Raw genomic sequence first — 20,141 nt, 5'->3', positions numbered from 1 at the left:
ATAGGACCGTTGCTATTCATAATATGCATAAATGACCTTGTGGATAACATCGGAAGTTCACTGAAGCTTTTTGCGGATGATGCTGCAGTACATCGAGAGGTTGTAACAATGGAAAATTGTACTGAAATGCAGGAGGATCTGCAACGAATTGACGCATGGTGCAGGGAATGGCAATTGAATCTCAATGTAGACAAGTGTAATGCGCTGCGAATACGTAGAAAGAAATTTCCTTTCTCATTTAGCTAAAATATAGCAGGTCAGCAACTGGAAGCAGTTAATTCCATAAATTATCTGGGAGTAGGCATTAGGAGTGATTTAAAATGGAATGACCATATAAAATTTATCGTCGGCAAAGCAGATGCCAGACTGATATTCATTGAAAGAATCCTAAGGAAATGCTGTCCGAAAACAAAGGAAGTAGGTTGCAGTACACTTCTTCGTCCACTGCTTGAATACTGCTCACCGGTGTGGGATCCGTACTAGATAGGGTTGACAGAAGAGACAGAGAAGATCCAACGGAGAGCAGCTCGCTTCGTTACAGGATCATTTAGTAATCGCGAAAGCGTTACGGAGATGACAGATAAACTCCAGTGGAAGACTCTGCAAGAGAGACGCTTAGTAGCTCGGTACGGGCTTTTGTTTAAGTTCCGAGAACGTACCTTCACCGAGGAGTCAAGCCGTATATTGCTCCCTCGTACGTATATCTCGCGAAGAGACCATGAGGATAAAATCAGAGAGATTAGAGCCCACACAGAGGTATACCGACAATCTTTCTTTCCACGAACAATACGAGACTAGAATAGAAGGGAGAACCGATAGAGGTATTCGAGGTACCCTCCGCCACACACTTGCGGTGTATGGATGTAGATGTAGATGTAACGTCGTCGACAAGACCGACTACTGGCCTTTAGTACAATGCCAAGTGGAGCGTCTGAATCAAGGACTCGGCTACTGTGCGACCGTGTAGGCTGCAGATTCCTCGACTTGGGCCGTAGGCTGGTGGGTTTTCGGTTTCAATTTAATGGATTAGGGGTCCACTACACACAACAAGCGGTTAAACGGGTAATGGGGGCTTTGTGAAGGGGATTGGGTGGTTTCTTAGCTTTTAAGGTGCATTACAACCTCGCGGGTTTACTATTCACGGTATAGCATAGAAGTTTCATGCTTAATTATTTTAGTACCTTTCAGGCTTTGAGAAGTCTTGTATGACGTAAATTAACATTACCTTGACCTACTCACTTGCTTACTTTTATTCTTCGACGGGTAAATGATGGTTGCTACACTACATTTGTTGGTTTTACGGTATCAATGTCGTGAGTTCTTTCTTCCTTAGGCTGTCTTGATAATACATATCGGGTGTTTGTTTGCACGCGTCTACACTTTTATTAGTTGACGTGGTTATGTTGTTTCGGATTACGCAACAGTGCTTCTTATGCCCCAAACTCGACGTATCATTTCTGGTATATTCTTTGACATCCTCGTTCTCGTTTAACCACCAACTCACGAACGCACAGCTTACAGAAAAGTCAAAACAACCTTCAATGAAACTAAAAGAAAGGGTGGTAACGTTAAGTGTGCAGTGGGAGCTACAGTGTTAAATGCTGAGGAATGAGCGATTAGGTGGAAAGGGTACGCTGAAGGCCTCTATGGGGGGGAAGACTTGATTGATGACGTGATAGAAGAAGAAACAGGAGGCGAAGTGGAAGAGATAAGGGATCCAGAAGTAGAAGTTAAAATAACTTCCAATGATTTAAGATCGGATGAGGCAGAAGAGATAGCTAACACTCCATCAGAACTTCTAAAATCACGAGGGGAACTGGCAGCAAAATTGCTGTTCACATTGATGTGTAGATTGTATGAGTCTGGCGATATACAATGTGACCTTCGGAAGATCATCATTCACGTTTCCAAAAACTGTAAAAACCGAAAAGTGCGAGAATAATCGCACAATCAGCTTAACAGGTCGTGCTTCCAAGTTGCTGACAAGAATAATACACGGAAAGGAAAAGAAAATTGAGAATATGTTAGATGAAGATCAGTTTGGCATTAAGGAAGGTAAGGGATCCTGAAAGGCAGTTCTGAAGTTGCGGCTGGCATTTGAAGCAAGACTAAAAAAGAATCAAGACACGTTCATAGGATTTGTCGGCCTGGAAAAACCGTTCAATACAGTAAAATGGTACAAGATCTAAATTCTAAGGAAAATAGGTGTAAGATATAGGAAAAGACGAATGGTATACAGGTTCAGTATGTACAAGAACCAAGCGGAAACAAGTAAAAGACCAATAACTAAGTGTTCGGATTAAAAAGTGTGTAAGACAGGAATGTAGACTTTCGCCTCTACAGGTCAATCTACAGATCGAAGAAGTAATGGCGGGAATAAAAGAGTGATATTTAAAGTCACGGCGAAAGATTATCAATGATGAGATTCGCTACTGACATTATTATCCTCAGTGAAAGTGAAGAAGAATTACAGGCTCTGCTGAATGGATGTGGACTGAGAGTAAACCGAAGAAAGAAGCAAGTAATCCGAAGTAGCAGAAATGAGAAAAGCAAGAAACTTAACATCAGAATTTGTGATCACGAAGGAGATGAAGTTAAGGGATTTTGCTACCTAGGCAGCAAAATAACTCATGATGGACGGTGCAAGGAGGACATAAAAGGCAGACTAGCTCTGACAAAAAGGACATTCCTGGCCAGGAAAAGTCTACTAATGTCAAACATAGGCCCTAATTAGAGGCCGAAATTTCTGAGAATGTACGTCTGGAGCACAGCGTTATGTGGTAGTAAAATACGGATTGTGGGAAAACCGTAGAAGAGAGTAGAGGAATTTGATATGCGGTGAATGTTGAAAATTAGGTGGGCTGATAAGTTAAGGATTGAGGAGATAGTCCGCATAATGTGCCAGGAAACGAATACATGGAAAACACTGGCAACAAGAAGGGACAGGATAGTAGGACATCTGTTAAGACATCAGGGAATAACTTCCGTGGTACTTGAGAGAGCTGAAGAGGGTAAAAACTGTAGACAAAAGCAGAGACTGGAATACATCCAGCAAATAACTGAGGACGCAGTTTGCAAGTGCTATTCTGAGATGAAAAGTTTGGCGTAGGAGAGGAATTCGTGTTGATATATTTGGGGAATATATGATCCATTGGGTGTCCTCGTTACCACCTTGAGCGTTCCCTTGTATTCTGTTTTACTGCATGACGTATATCTTTTTCTATATAATTCTTGATTTTATACGAAGTAGGTTTACGGCCTCTGTGTATTCACTATACGTACTTTTACATCTTCTATATAATTAGTTTGTCCACCTTTACTGACATTGGCTTTTGAGATGTTTCTTATATATTTTGGGCAAAGTACGACATAGAGAATCACACATATCCAGTTCTGTATGACATCTATAGATACTCACGTCATAACTTGATGAGAGTCTTGATATTCCCCCACCATAATCCTGTATTTGTTGTTGTTGCTGTGGTCTTCAGTCCTGAGACTGGTTTAATGCAGCTCTCCATGATACTGTATCCTGTGCAAGCTTCTTCATCTCCCAGTACTTACTGCAACCTACATCCTTCTGAATCTACTTAATGCATTCATCTCTTGGTCTCCCTCTGCGATTGTTACCCTCCACGCTGCCCTCGAATGCTAAATTGGTGATCCCTTGATGCTTCAGAACATGCCCTACAAACCGGTCCCTTCTTCTTGTCAAGTTGTGCCACAAACTCCTCTTCTCCCCTATTCTATTCAATACCTCCTCATTAATTACGTGATCTACCCATCTAATCTTCAGCATTCTCCTGTAGCACCACATTTCGAAAGCTTCGATTCTCTTCTTGTCCAAACTATTTATCGTCCATGTTTCACTTCCATACACGGCTACACTCCATACAAATACTTTCAGAAACGAATTCCTGACACTTAAATCTATACTCGATGTTAACATTTTTCTTCTTCATAAACGCTTTCCTTGCCATTCCCAGTCTACATTTTATATCCTCTCTACTTCGACCACCATCAGTTATTTTGCTCCCCAAATAGCAAAACTGCTTTACTACTTTAAGTGTCTCATTTCCTAATCCAATTCCCTCAGCATCACCCGACGTAATTCGACTACATTTCACGATCCTCGTTTTGCTTTTGTTGAGATTCATTTCTATCCTTTTTTAACACACTGTCCCTTCTGATCAATTGCTATTCCAAGTCCTTTGCTGTCTCTGACAGAATTACAATGTCATCGGCGAACCTCAAAGTTTTTATTTCTTCTCCATGGATTTTAATACCTACTCCGAATTTTTCTTTTGTTTCCTTTACTGCTTGCTCAATATACAGATTGAATAACATCGGGGATAGGTTACAACCCTGTCTCACTCCCTTCCCAACCACTGCTTCCCTTTCATGCCCCTCGACTCTTATGACTACCATCTGGTTTCTGTACAAATTGTAAATCGCCTTTCGCTCCATGTATTTTACCCCTGCCACCTTTAAAATTTGAAAGAGAGTATTCCAGTTAACATTGTCAAAAGCTTTCTCTAAGTCTACAAATGCTAGAAACGTAGGTTTGCCTTTCCTTAATCTTTCTTCTAAGATAAGGTGTAGTATCAGTATTGCCACACGTGTTCCAGCATTTCTACGGAATCCAAACTGATCTTCCACGAGGTCGACTTCTACTAGTTTTTCCATTCGTCTGTAAAGAATTCGCGTTAGTATTTTGCAGCTGTGACTTATTAAACTGATAGTTCGGTAATTTTCAACATCTGCTTTCTTTGGGATTCGAATTATTATATTCATCTTGAAGTCTGAGGGTATTTCGCCTGTCTCATACATTTTGCTCAGCAGATGGTAGAGTTTTGTCATGACTGGCTCTGCCAACACCGTCAGTAGTTCTAATGGAATGTTGCCTACTCCCGGGGCCTTGTTTCGACTCAGGTCTTTCAGTGCTCTGTTCAAATGGCTCTCACCACTAAGGGACTTAACATCTGTGGTCATCAGTCCCATAGAACCTAGAAGTACTTACACCTAACTAACTTAAGGACATCACACACATCCATGCCCGAGGCAGGATTCGAACCTGCGACCGTAGCGGTCACGCGGTTCCAGACTGAAGCGCCTAGAAACGCACGGCCACACCGGCCGGCTCAGTGCTCTGTCAAACTCTTCACGCAGTATCATATCTCCATTTCAGCTTCATCTACATCCTCTTCCATTTCCATAATACTGCCCTCAAGTACATCTCCCTTGTATAGACCCTCTATATACTCCTTCCACCTTTCTGCTTTCCCCTCTTTGCTTAGAACTGGGTTTCTATCTGAGCTCTTGATATTCATACAAGTGGCTCTCTTTTCTCCAAAGGTCTCTTTAATTTTCCTGTAGGCAGTATCTATCTTACCCCTCGTGAGACAAGCCTCTACATTCTTACATTTGTCCTCTAGCCATCCCTGCTTAGCAGTTTTGCACTTCCTGTTGATCTCATTTTTGAGACGTTTGTATTCCTTTTTGTCTGTTTAATCCTGTATTTACCACGCGATAAACTGAGCGAGGTGGCGCAGTGGTTAGCACACTGGACTCGCATTAGGGAGGACGACGGTTCAATACCGCGTCCTGCCATCCTGATTTAGGTTTTCCATGATTTCCCTAAACCTCTTCAGGCAAATGCCGGGATGGTTCCTTTGAAAAAGGCACGGCCGACTTCTTTCCCCGCCCTTCCCTAATCCGATGAGACCGACGACATCGTTGTTTTGTCTCCTTCCCCAAAACAATCCAACTAACCCAACCAACCATGCGATAAGTGGATTCGTTCTTCATTTTTAGCCAACTTCGCCAGGTTGTTTTGCTGGTCATAGCTCATACTGTCTTAGGCTGAATAAGAGCTATGTGCTATAGAGTGGTACGTGTCATTGGGTCACTGATTGATCTGAATGTCTTTCTGATATGCTGTGTATATATTCCAGTGCATTTCTCTAGATGTACTACATACTTCACAGTTCACTGTATCACGTAGCCACACGCTTGCCTACCAGCAGACTTCCCACTTCTTGATAATGTTGGTCATGACCTATTCCATATGATATTTTAACACTTCCCACGTAGTGGGAATTCATGACGGTGTGTTACATTACTTCAAAGTTTGTTTCATTAAAATGTTATTGTTAAATAGGTCTTACCTTAAGAAGCTGTTATTGATGTATTATTTTGAGCTAATGTAAAATTCTGGTTTTTATTAGATTTTGTTAAGTGTATGATACATGACGATACAGCTAATTAACGTGGAATTGATTCCAATAAATTGTTTTACAGTTTATTATTTTATGACAACAAATAAATGAATATTTTACCTTCCGATTGCACTCATAAATTGACAACTGCGATTTCTTTTGTTTCAACTGATTAACGGGCACTTTCATTAGCATTACGAACTAGTTGTTAGTCATTATGTAACAAGGTAGTTAACTATGTCATGTAATTTTGACCTCCGATCAATAGGTTCACTTTACTGTTGTATAGCATAGATATATTTTGTTTCCTAATTTATATTCATACAATGTATAACTGTTCACTCGTTTTATTCCTTAATTTATCGTTGAATTTGATGCCTCAACCTGTACGGTTTGATTTTTGTTAAATATTTAAGACATATGACCAGTAGGTATATATATTACTGATTTTTTAAATTTTACATCACCGTTTTTTTGTCGTCTTTACACTGCGGCCTGAAGATGGCGCAATGAAACGCCGAAACTGGTTGTGTAAATAACATTCAAAGTATTGACTGCTTCATTTTACTTTTCAGATATCTGTACGATGTGAAATGTGGTAAGTGATTCTAAGTAGTGACATGTGTGAAGTCATGCAAATGAATACTAAAAGAAATCGATTCAATTTTAGGTGACACGATAAATCACACAGAACGAAATGATGTGAATTCAACTCAATACTTAGTGGTCAAAATTACGAATAACTTAAATTTGAACGATCACGTTGATAATGATGTGGGAAAAGCCAACAAAAGAGTTCTACCAATCAGGAGAACAAGATTTATCGGAAGAACACTTAGAAAATGCAACAGGTGTACTAAAGAGACTGTGTACAATATACGTGTTCATCCTCTTCTGGAATGTTGCCATGCAGTGTGGGATCCACGTCATAGAGGAGTGATGGAGGACTCGAAAAAGTTCAATGAAAGGCACTACGTTTTGTATTATCGGGAAATAGGGGAGAGAGTGCTACGGATGTGACATGCGAAATGGGCTGGCAGTCAATAATACAATGGCGTTTTTCGTTGCTGCAGGATTTTCTGATAAAGTTGCGATTACAAACTTTCTCCTCCGAATATGTTATTGAGGCCACCTACGTGGGGAGAAATGATAATCATAATAAGAAAAAGAGAAATTAGAGACCGCACGGAAATATTTAAATGTTCGTTCTTCTCACGCGTGGTTCGAGTGTTGGTCGGCTTAGAAATAGCATGAAGGTGGTTCGATGAACCCTCTGCCACATACTTAATTGTCATTTACGGAGTAATCATGTGAATGTAGGTGTAGATGTATAACATACTGCTCTATACATATTATGTCATTGGTCCAATCCAATCGACTTACAAATCTACCCCTAATCAATCTTTTTCAACTCATAACCGTTGTTACACTGCCGGTATCTGTCGGTACACACACAGGTTCGTTGTTGACTTTACAACAAACGAAGGATTGTTGGACCCTGGTCTATCCTTTAGTTATGATTGCAAAACTGCCAGTCCCATGACCGCTTCTCTATTCCTTGCACTTCATCCAGCGGCATTTTTGGGTGTATGTGATGGCTTGAAGCTACGTAATAAGCTGACCTAGTTCGATAAACTTGTGCTGTCGCGGAAAATGTACAGCCTTGGTTTTGTCAGTTGACCATAGCCTGTCCTCTATGTGTTGGACAGTTTCACTTTCCTTATAAGGTAGGCGAAACACTCTGTCATTCATCTTATCTCGTTCGACATAATTACTTACACTTTCATCAAAGGCCTGATTCCAATTACACGGCTCTTGGATTGTCCTGGGTTGTAAGTTGTTCCAATGCTGCCCATAGCACTCACACACTACCGGGCGTCCTTAGCTGTGTTTGCCTGTAAGCGATGATTGAGTAGATTAGCTGCTAGACGGCCATGTTGAACGCACTCTATGCGTGCACTAGCCACTTAATCGCCACTCCCATCAAGTTCCCAGTTGGTGTAGCACGAGATCGTACGCTGCAGCCTGCGTGTCAGCACCCCGCCCATGTGTGGGCTGTGGGTCACCGCCTGGAAGAGCTGTAAGTAGGCTGTTTATATTTTCTTATCGGCAACGTTACGTAGCGCTCTGTATGAAAATCACTGGCTGTGCTGTGTGCAGTCTGTGGCTAGTTAGCATTGTTGTCTGCCATTGTAGTGTTGGGCAGCTGAATGTGAACAGCGCATAGCGTTGTGCAGTTGGAGGTGAGCCGCCAGCAGTGGTGGATGTGGTGAGAGAGATGGCGGAGTTTTCAAATTTGTAACACTGGATGTCATTAAATACTATATATATTATGACTGTTAAGGTAAATACATTGTTTGTTCTCTATTAACATCTTTCAATTGTTAACTATGTCTATCAGTAGTTAGTGCCTTCTGTAGTTTGAATCTTTTATTTAGCTGGCAGTAGTGGCGCTCGCTGTATTGCAGTAGTTCGAGTAACGAAGATTTTTGGTGAGGTAAGTGATTTGTGAAAGGTATAGGTTAATGTTAGTCAGGGCCATTCTTTTGTAGGGATTTTTGAAAGTCAGATTGCGTTGCGCTAAAAATATTGTGTGTCAGTTTAAGCACAGTCCTGTATAATTGTTGAAAGGGGACGTTTCAGAGCTTTATAGACTCTTCACGTGTCTCCATTCAGAAACACCACCGAGTGCAGCACAAAACCAAGCTAAAAACTACCTTGTCCAATAGGACAATTCCTGTGTGTGTCCTTTATCCTAGTATGGGGACAAGTCGACGCTTCGATCTCTTCTTCCCCTTCCCCTTTCATCTATCTTTCGCTCATCCACCCTCTAAGCTCCCACACTACGTACTGTGTAACAGATTGTCAACATGAATGTAGAGCGTGATTAATGCAATGGTTAACCCTACTGAAAGCTGGAAGTTGATATTTCTTTCTGAAGTTGGCAACTGAGTTTGTTGTAGTGTGTACACACGAACTCTGAGTCTGAGATATTATTATCGCGAATGATAGCGAACGAACGGTTGTTGAGAATAGTCGGAAGCAGCCAGCTGTGGTGAGAAGCTGCACGACAGATGAGGATACAATCTTCCGTGTCGATGCTAGTAGCACCGGATAAGACTTTAATTGAGAATTTTTGGTAATTTGCCATTTTGCTGCGCATACTTGTTGCTTGCTTGCGCGCTGGAGGGATTTTGGTAGATTTGTGTATGCATACATTGAGAGTAATATGCGTATCTTTGTTGTGATTATTAATTATAGACGTTGTGGAGTAATTAATGGATTTGTTCATCATATTTTCGAAGAAAGGAAAGGTCTGAGTGAAGTTTATCAGTGTTTAAATTTTCAGTTTTCAGAATATAGTAAATTAAAAGTTTTTATTGGTTTGTCTCATTTTTTTCACCTTTTAAAGCTTGTCGACCAAACCCCAGCTGATCATTCTATATCTATGTAAAAAGAATATTGCAGTAGTTTTATCAATAGTTGTGACCAAGCATTTCACTCTGCATGGATCGCAACATCTCTTTTGAATTAATTTAGCATCTTGCTGGAAGCAGAATATTCGTGCAGTTGCAGCAGCAAGATGACATAAGTTGTCTCTTGTACATACGAGCATTATTGTATTAAATGTTAGGAGATGTAAGAGAATATTTTTCATAATCGCAGTCAGGAGAGAATTCGATTTCTTTCATGATTTATAGGAATACTAATAAATTACGTGGAACCGTTGCTGTTACGCAGCTATGTTTAAAATCATAAATTTCTAAATTTCTGTTTGTTCTCATTTCGTTCACCAGAATATAAGGATTAAACAATTTTCACCTGGTGATCCTGCCAGGGTTTCATTTCGTTGGATGATTTTGCAGCTAGGGATGCTTTGTCTGGCAACTACATTTGCAAAATTTTATGCAGTAGTAGTTGGTTGGTCAGTAGTTTGTGTATAACATTTTTGTTGCTTGCGCACTGCTTCACATTAATTCAAAATTTTTCATTGCAGCAATTTTCTTGTTCAGAGTTTGTATCAGCAAGTTAAGAATTTTGTGTTAAGATATTTGTTTTATATTTTTATGTAATTTTCTTTATCGTCACAACGACAATGAAAACTAGAGCACAGGCAGGAATGTATAAGACTGTAGAAGTAGCTGGTAAACAAAGTTTCGGAAAATTTGAGACTAGTGTAGAAAATTCTTCTCAGGATGATTAAGTCAGCGTACTTTCGAACAATACTGTGAATAATCAGACTATAGGCTATTATTTGACAATAACGCATGATAAACTGCAGGGAACTACATGCGATTGAGGAGATCAAAATACCATGACACAATCCGATTTTGTTATGAGAGATTCAGGTATGACTTCTACTTCTGCAGAGCAAAATAATTTTGTCTTTCCCTCCTTCAATAACAATGTTACAAATTGATACTACGAGATGAGATTAGGAAATCGAATGATCAAGTTAGACAATTTTAATAACGAAATTAAAAGACTAATGACGAACTTCGTGGACAGATCAAAGGAGCTTGGGATGACATTAATCACAATTCAAATCGTAAATTCCAGGATGTATCAGAACGGTTGAAAATGTAGGTATGTCAGGAACTCAAGTCTGATATTAATAATCGTGAGTCCAGACTTGACGGTGTGCAGTCTGCTGATATTGTTGAGACAACAGACGTCACAACAAGAAATGCAAATAGTGGAATTCGCACAAAAGTTCGAGTCATTAAAGGTACAGATTAACTCTGAATTAACACTGACATAAAATCTGTTGATGACTGTTGCAAAACGAGTCGAACAATTTCCGCTCGCAAATTAACAATGATTCAGATAAAAGGTCAGACAATGCTCAACCGGTTCCGTTCGCTGACACCGAACAATTACAGTCTTTGCAACGTTTCGAAGAAGGGCAAATGACAATTCATCAGCAAAATAAACGTAACGTGAGAAAGATGCAGAAACAGCTTGTCAATATTGAAGAAAACATCTATTGCGATAACGATACCAGTAGGTTCAATTATTGTCGTGTTGGAAATCACAATCAACTCACTAACTTGGGAAATGCTGATTTCTTTTCAGAAATTACGGGATACATTTTACTTCAACAATAAGAAAAAGCGAATTCGCACTGTCTTGGCAAAATACAAACTGTGCCAAAAGACAAAACCACCTACCGTTGCGCACAGAAAGCCACTATTTCAGATCATTCCTATGAAAGTAAGAGTATTAGCAGCTGTTGACATTTTCGGCCATTTTACGAGAACTAAACTTGGTGATTCATTGGTTTTAGTAGCTGTTGAGCTTACATTTAAATTTGTGCCATTTAATTAAGCAACTACAAAATCTGTTTCTACAGCATTCGTAAAGAAAGTACTTTCTGCAAGAAGTAGGGCATGTTGACAAAGTAATTTCTGATAATAAGCCACAGTTTCGTTCTTATACATGGCGAAAAACTTTGAGACGTAGAAACATTAAACGAATATTTATATCACGTTTTATGTCACCATGCAACCTTTGGGACGCATTAGGAAGGAATTAGGTAATCTTTGCAGATTGTATTGTTTCCGTCGGCACAAAAACTGGGATTTACATTTGTCGGGTTTTCAAAATATCATTAACGAACTACCAATGATTCTACAACTTTGCCTCCACTCCTTATATTAAAGAATAAATCACCACCACAGCGTATAATACAGTTAAGAGCCTTCCTTACACTGCAGCGTTTAAGAGACCGTGAAGTAATCAATTAAGCATTGGAAAACATCAAGAAATCATCATAGAAAAGGAAAAAGCTACAGAAACTAACGAGAGAACAGCAAGAGCTTACAGATAGGCCAGAAAGTGTTGCTTTCGCATCGGTTATCTCACAAGTAGCAAGTTTTTCTTGGTGTATAAAGATCCTTTTTGCTTACGATGAATCCGACATGCGAATATTGTGGAACTTGAAACTATACGCACACGCAAATCAGGAGGTGTTTGTCATGTGTCGAACATTAAAATGTACAAAACAGTGCATTTTCTTACTTTAGCTTTCAGCACTGTTTCATACTCCTCAACTAATCTATTAATGTATGTTTCACTGTCAATCTGCTTAATAGGGAATTTTAACGAATAGTGGTGATGTTTTCTATGTGTTGTCTGAAGAAAAGTACTTCGAATTTGCTAAGCATACTCTGACTAGGTAATAATACAGTGGTAGTAGACAATGGTTTTTTTCTTTTTTTTTTTTGCATCTACACTACTGGCCATTAAAATTGCTACCCAGCCAAGATGACGCGCTACAGACGCGAAATTTAACCGACAGGAAGACGATGGTGTGATATGCAAATGATTAGCTTTTCAGAGCTTTCACACATGGTTGGCGCCGGTGGCGACACTTACAACGTGCTGACATGAGGAAAGTGACTGTTGGCAGAATATGGAATCGGTGGGTTCAGGAGGGTAATACGAACGCCGTGCTGGATCCCAACGGACTCGTATCACTAGCAGTCGAGATGACAGGCATCTTATCCACATGACTGTAATGGATTGTGCAGCCACGTCTAGATCCCTGAGTCAACAGATAGGGACATTTGCAAGACAACAACCATCTACACGAACGGTTCGACAACGTTTGCAGCAGCATGGGCTATCAGCTCGGAGACCATGGCTGCGGTTACCTTTGACGCTGCATCACAGACAGGAGCGTCGGCGATGGTGTACTCAACGACGAACCTGGGTGAACGAATGGCAAAACGTCATTTTTTCGTATGAATCCAGATTCTGTTTACAGCATTATGATGGTCGCATCCGTGTTTGGCGACATCGCTTTTAACGCACATTGGAAGCGTGTATTCGTCATCGCCGTACTGGCGTATCACCCGGCGTGATGGTGTGCCATTGGTTACACGTCTCGGTCACCTCTTGTTCGCATTGCCCACACTTTGAACAGTGGACATTACATTTCAGATGTGTTACGACCCGTGGCTCTACCCTTCATTCGATCCCTGCGAAACCCTACATTTCAGCAAGGTAATCCACGACCGCATGTTGCAGGTCCTGTAAGGGCCTTTGTGGATAGAGAAAATGTTCGACTGCTGCCCTGGCCAGCACATTCTCCAGATATCTTACCAATTGAAAACGTCTGGTCAATGGTGGCCGAGCAACTGGCTCGTCACAATACGCGTCACTACTCTTGATGAACTCTGGTATCGTGTTGAAGCTGCAAGGGCAGCTGTACCTGTACACGCCATCCAAGCTCTGTTTCACTCAATGCCCAGGCGTATCAAGGCCGTTATTACGGCCAGAGGTGGTTGTTCTGGATACTGATGTCTCAGGATCTATGCACCCAAATTGTGTGAAAATGTAATCACATGTCAGTTCTAGTATAATATATTTGTCCAATGAATACCCGTTTATCATCTGAATTTCTTCTTGGTGTAGCAATTTTAATGGCCAGTAGTGTACATTTGCACTATGCCAATATAGAATGGTAACTCATCTGTGAACAATTTGTATTCAGCTGGTATTGTTCTGAATTTATTCATGAAGTATCTGCTTCAAATGCAACACTGTTATCTTGTGTCATGAGTTTGGAACTTTTGAGATTTTGGCATAGCAGAGTAGATTTGTTTTTGAAGTTCTAAGATAAGCTTTTTCTTCTTCAAGAAAATCATTTGCACATAAAAGGAAGGTTTTTGACTTGTGGTAACTTGTGGATTCTTGCTTCGCCTTTACCAAAAACAATACTGTGTCAGTTTTGAGGAAAGAGCTTGAGGTGACATTTTTTTGTAGATAGATATTTTGTGAAGTTGGTCATGAATTTTAGACGTATAGATAATTACTGACATTATTTTGGATAAGAGATGAATTGAGACAGGTATTTCTGAATAGAAGTGGTTTAACTAGGAACATTTCTGATTGATGCTTGTTCGGCTATTTACGAAGTACCTTAAAGAGTCCAGAATGAGATATTTGCTCTGCAGCGGAGTGTACGCTGATATGAAACTTCCTGGCAGATTAAAACTGTGTGCCGGACCGTAACTCGAACTCGGGACCTTTGCATTTCGCAGACAAGTGCTCTACCAACTGAGCTACCCAAGCACGACTCACGACCCATCCTCACAGCTTTTTTTAAGCCAAACAAAATAACCCAGTAATAAACTGCAAATTTCAGCGTTGCAATGGTTAGGATTCACGGGGTTTCTAAAAAGTGATCTTTTAGCTCTGTTGCGCACTGTAGATAATTTATATGCAGGGAGAACCAGAACTCCACAGTCAAACTTTCAGAGGTGGTAGCATTGACCAAAACAAGAAAAGACGTTTAGTCAACATGGACTCCAAAATGCGTACCAAACCCCTTCGCTGCTCTCTGCGTGAGGACGGCTTTTGTTAAGGCTGTACTCCTCGCCAAAAGCTGGTGCTTGTGTTGGAAGTCAACGTTTCGAACGATGCGAAATACTTATCATCCGATTTTTCGAAAACTATTAGTTAGAAAAATTGGTTGTTTGCACACCTTACAGTGCGGTAGTTTCGCCCGAAAAAAGAACTAAATTTCTTTCCTTTATCACTCATACCTATTATCCTATATCAATTTAAGTGAGAAACTGCATGTTATTTTAAAGAGTTTGCAGAGGTAAAAACGTATGGCGCAAACTTTGCATATGATTTATTTTAACTCATACGTTGCAGAGAGTGGAATATAGGTATGATATCGAAATTTATATAATTGAGAGCTGAACGAAATGTCATTTTTTCTCAAGTCATTGGGTTTTATATCCGACGGACGGTTATACGCGACGGGCCCATTCAAACAGTTGTGCATTGTGAATCATGTGGCCGTAACAATTGTTATATCTCACAAACGACTGAAGATGTCGAAACGAGATTTTTTGCAAATGATGGCACGCAATGACGCAAATATGTTGTGTGGTAAGTACTCGAAACTGCTTCATTCACTGAGGTATAGAAGTAACTCGTTTGCAGCAGTGAGAGCTTGGTAGCTCAGGACACGTACATATATCCATACGACTGTCGAAAAACCCAAGCGGCACGCATATACATGTCTACAGCACCTGGGGATGGCGTAGCACGACGGGTAAAAACGTCTACACTAGCGTCAGGGTTAAGTGTTATGAGGACTTGTTCATTTTCGATACGTGAAACATTTCTCTTGATCTGCATGCTCGTTCCATATTTTGGGAGAGGAGGTTATATGGACCAAAAGAAGAAAACATATACAAAAAAATGGGCTCTGAAGTGCATACCTTAAATGTCATGAGCACTTATTCATTTTCGCTACTGTGAAGGACATTTATTCTACTGAACAATTGCTGAAAGCTTATGAAGTATTCCCTTCAGGGGTCATTTTTACTGGACTTTTTCCCTTATTTTCTTTCACACTATTATCCATTAAACTGTAAACAGTAACGGTCCTACGACACTTCATTGGGATACTCCGCAAAATTACATGTACGTCTGTCGAGTTTACTCCGTTGAGAGCGACTTGTTGAGGTCGGTCTGCAAGGAACTCTCGAATGTAGTCACAAATCTAGCCCGATACTCGGTAACCTCGTATTTTTTCACTGAGTTACAGTTTGGGTCTGTTTCAAATGATTTCCTGAATTCAAGACACGGAATAAACCTGAATTCCGATGTTTACGGCACCGTGGATCTCATGGAGGAACAGAGCGAGCTGAGTTTCGCAGGATCTGTATTTGCGGAATCCATATTGATTTTTATAGAGCAGCTTTTCGTTCTATATATACTTATGTTAAGTGATCACAAAAGATGTTCCATAATACTACAACTGATTGACGTCCATGGTATAGCCCTGTAATTATATGTAACTGCTCTACGGCCCTTCATGAAAACGAGAATGATCTGCGTTTTTTCGAGTTGGTAGGTATCCTTCGTTGTTCCCGCAACCTATATTAGAAAGAGAGCAAGTTGGTTCACATAATCTCTACAGGAACTTAGGAAGGGGGAGGGTTCACCTGGTTCAGATGTCCCTCCGTACTAAGCGATTGTACTCGTACTCCGCAAACACTTATCTTAATTCCTGACGTTTCAGCGTTCGTGCAGTGTTCAAGGGAGGGACCGTTTACGATCTTTCACGATGGGAAAGTTTCGGGAGACCGAGTTCAGTATTTTGGCCTTCTGCCTGTCGTCTCCCGTTGAAATGCCAGCGTGATCACTTTACCGTAGCTGCAAAGACATTGTCAACTTACGTCTCAACTTACCTTCAAGATTTCAAAAATTGTTAGGAAAAAATTCTAAAACTTATCTGGGAATCAGGGAAATATCATGGAGTTTCACTTGGGGAAACTTGTGTCAACCATGATAATACATTACAGTGCCGATATTATTGGTGTAATTACGTATCTACACAGATGTCGCCAAAGTGACAAGCGGTTCTAATAAGTCGTTGGTTTGTTTATCAGTGCAGTGAAAACTACACTTAGCGTTGCCCAGGAACAAATACGTGGACGTAGTAGCGCTTTACTTCGTTCGGAGTGCTTTTTTTAAAATGCGAGTCACCTTGCCTCTCGCCATGAGGGTGCTTGTTCTAGGCGAGTCCCCTTGCCCCTCACAATCGGGGTTCTTCTTTTAGATGAGTTCTCTTGCCTTACACCTGCTGGGTGATTGTCTTACGTCTGCGCCTTGTCTCTCACAAATCTTAATATTTTACTGAAGCAAGTGTTTGAAACGGTGCCCATTTGCTGCAATACACATTGTAAACCTATTTCTGAAAGACATTTCTACGTCTCTAAGCGTCTCTTCGCTAGTATATGCGTATTCGGTGATAATTCACTGCCGCATATTTTCAGAGGTTGTTCGTGCGTCCATGTAACATTTCACTTTTAGCGTTACTAGCAGGAAAAAACCGGGAGGTGCAAATCGAATGAACGCGCAGTTCACTCATGAGGACATCATCGACCAATTCATCGGCGAGGATAGAGCCGCTGCAGAATACGAGATGTCCACGTATGATGTGCTGGACAGCCATCGTATTGAAACCATGTATCTATTCTTGCATTCTTGTGGACATCTTCCAGTATTATTGGCAAAATTTTATCTAAAGAGTCGCTATACATTCGACCATTCACATTACCGTCTACACTGAAGACTCAGAGAAACTGGTACGCCTGCCTAATACCGTGTAGGGCCCCCGCGAGCACCCATAAATAATGGACTAAAGTAGTGCTGGAGGGAACCCTGACACCATGAATTCTGTAGGGCTGTCCATAAATCCACAAGAGTAGGAGGGGGTGGAAATCTCTCCTGAACAGCAAGTTGCAAGGCATCCCAGATATGCTCAATAATGCTCATGCCTCGGGAGTTTGTTGGCCAGCGGAAGTATTTAAGCTTAGAAGAGTGTTCCTAGAGGTACTCTGTAGCAATTCTGGACGTGTGAGGTGTCGCATTGTCCTGCTAGAATTACCAAAGTCCGTCGGAATGCTCAATGGACATAAATGGATGAAGGTGATCAGACAGAATTTTTATGTAACTGTCACCTGTCAGAGTGGTATCTAGACGTGTCAGGGTCCCATATCACTTGAACTGCACATGCCCCGCACCATTATAGAGCCCCCACCAGCTTGAACAGTCACCTGCTGACATACAGAGTCCACGAATTCTTGAGGGGGTCTCCACACTCGTACAAGTCCATCCGCTTGATACAATTCGAAAAGAGAATCCTCTGACAAGGCAACGTCTTTCAGTCATCAACAGTCCAATGTCAGTGCTGACGGGCTCAGACGAGACGTGAAGCTTTGTGTCGTGCTGTCATCAAGAGTACACGAGTGGGCCTTCGGCTCCTGAAGTCCATATCGATGATTTCGTTGAATGCTTCCCAAGCTGACACTTGATGATGGCCAAGCACTGAAATCTGCAGCAATCAATTTACGTAAGGGTTGTAATTCTGTCATATTGAACGATTCTCTTCAGTCGTCGTTCGTCGAGTTCTTGCAGGATCTTTTTCCGGCCGCTGCGACGTCGGAGATTTGATCTTTTACCAGATTCCTGATATTCACGGTAGACTCGTGAAATGGTCGTATGGGAAAATCCGCACTTCATCGCTACCTCGGAGATACAGGGCTTAATCGCTCTTCGCCGACTGTAACACCACGTTCAAACTAACTTAAATCTTGGTAACTGGCTACTATAGCAGCAGTAACAGATGTAAGAACTGCTCCAGACACTTGTTGTCTTATATAGGCGTTGCCGACAGCAGCACGGTATTCTGCCTGATTACATATTTCTGTATTTGAATACGCATGCCTATACTACTTTCTTTGGCGATTCAGTGTATGAAGTATGGGCAAATTATCGAGGTACCTAACACACTGCACTAAAGACTGACACTCCAAGGGCGTTGAAGCTCGACTGTGAATGAAAATCATTAGTGGTTTCTAGTTACTGTCTTATCCAATTCCTAATGTTCAAGTGGCTTTGAATGTCGCCCCCACATAGACCTTGATGCAGCGGCATATGATATGGGTGGTATTTGAGTTCTTGCAGTACGCGCAGAACACTTCGTCGCGAAATTCCTGCGCCTGGAGCGATTTGCCGCGAACTAATATGAGCATGTGCAGCAGTTACAGCTAAAATATCCACTGCGGCTTCTCCGGTCGTTGCAGGCCGTGGTCGGTTTCTTCATGTTGGTTAAAAGCTCCTAGTTGTAATAAACAGTTGGATAATACTGCGATATATCACTGCAGAAAGAACATTGCACTCAGGTAACAGTTTCGCATACCGTCGACGCGCTTCACCTACATGACTATTTGGCGCAAAGTACGAAGCAGTGACATCTACCTCACTCCAATCGTCAACATCACTGCGCATGTGGGAAGAGATGTTTGCGCTTCGAATGTCTGCAGTAAAGTGAACCTCGACCGTTTCGCTCCGCGGTTTCGTTGTCCGTTATTCGCTGTACCGCCATAGTCGCGCTCGCCACACTGGAACTACATCCTGGCACCTAGAGGTCTTGCGACACACGGTCACCGTCTGTGCATCATAGACGGTTATTTGAATCGTACAAAATATATTGGAGACAATGGTTAACATATAGAACATCCCTCTATCACTTTTCAGTGGTTTGTAACCTGTTTTGATTTGTGTCGATTACAACGCCATCCATCACGCAACGATAAAATTGTTCCATACAAAAGTTACGAGTTTTTTTTCGGAATAAAAATTCCACAATAAAAGCCGGGAGTTCCTATTGAAGATTTCAAAGTGGACCCCCTCTCAACCCCGGGGGTGGGGCAGGGGGGGCATGTTTGGTGTCAGTGGATGTCCCCTTTCGAGACGAACAGCTTTTATTGCAACCTTTTTTTCATGTGGGTTGTAGTGTCTCAGATATTTCTACAAACAGTTTTAATCGCTCCACCCCCTCCCCCTGTATATACATGATCCAGTCACGTGACCATTCCCTGCGTTCTTCGTCAACGTGCAATAAACACTCGTAGATGGCAGGAGGCTATTTAAAGGGTTTCCGGTGAAAACAGTGTGTTGTTGTAGTGCGGAAGCGGAGCAATTTATGTGATGTATAAAAAGAAACGATCATACTTAAAAGATGAGCTCATTTTCTTTCGGGCCAAGGGTGATAGCATTTCTGAAACTGTTCGCGCGCCGCCGAGGATAAAGTGTATCATGCACGGCAAAATGTAGTTATCCAAAATGGGCGCCGAGGAAACTATGGTGCTCCACGTCCATAGATACCAGGGATGAACAATATCTACGGAGATGTGTACGGGCGAACAGACTTACAATTGTTGAGTAACTGACCACCCAGATGCACCAAGGCCTTACCGCTGCAGATTCCTCAGTGACCTTTCAGTGACAATTGCTCAGTTGCTGCCTATGGGCCTTCGCAGTAGGCGCCTCGTTCATGCGCCCATGCTGACTGCTGTTCATCGGCAAGAAAACCTGGAATGTACACTC

This window comes from Schistocerca cancellata, chromosome 6 (genome assembly GCF_023864275.1).
Source record: "Schistocerca cancellata isolate TAMUIC-IGC-003103 chromosome 6, iqSchCanc2.1, whole genome shotgun sequence".
Lineage (NCBI taxonomy): Eukaryota > Metazoa > Arthropoda > Insecta > Orthoptera > Acrididae > Schistocerca > Schistocerca cancellata.
The sequence above is the reverse complement of the archived record's forward strand: the minus strand, read 5'-3'. Positions refer to the sequence as shown.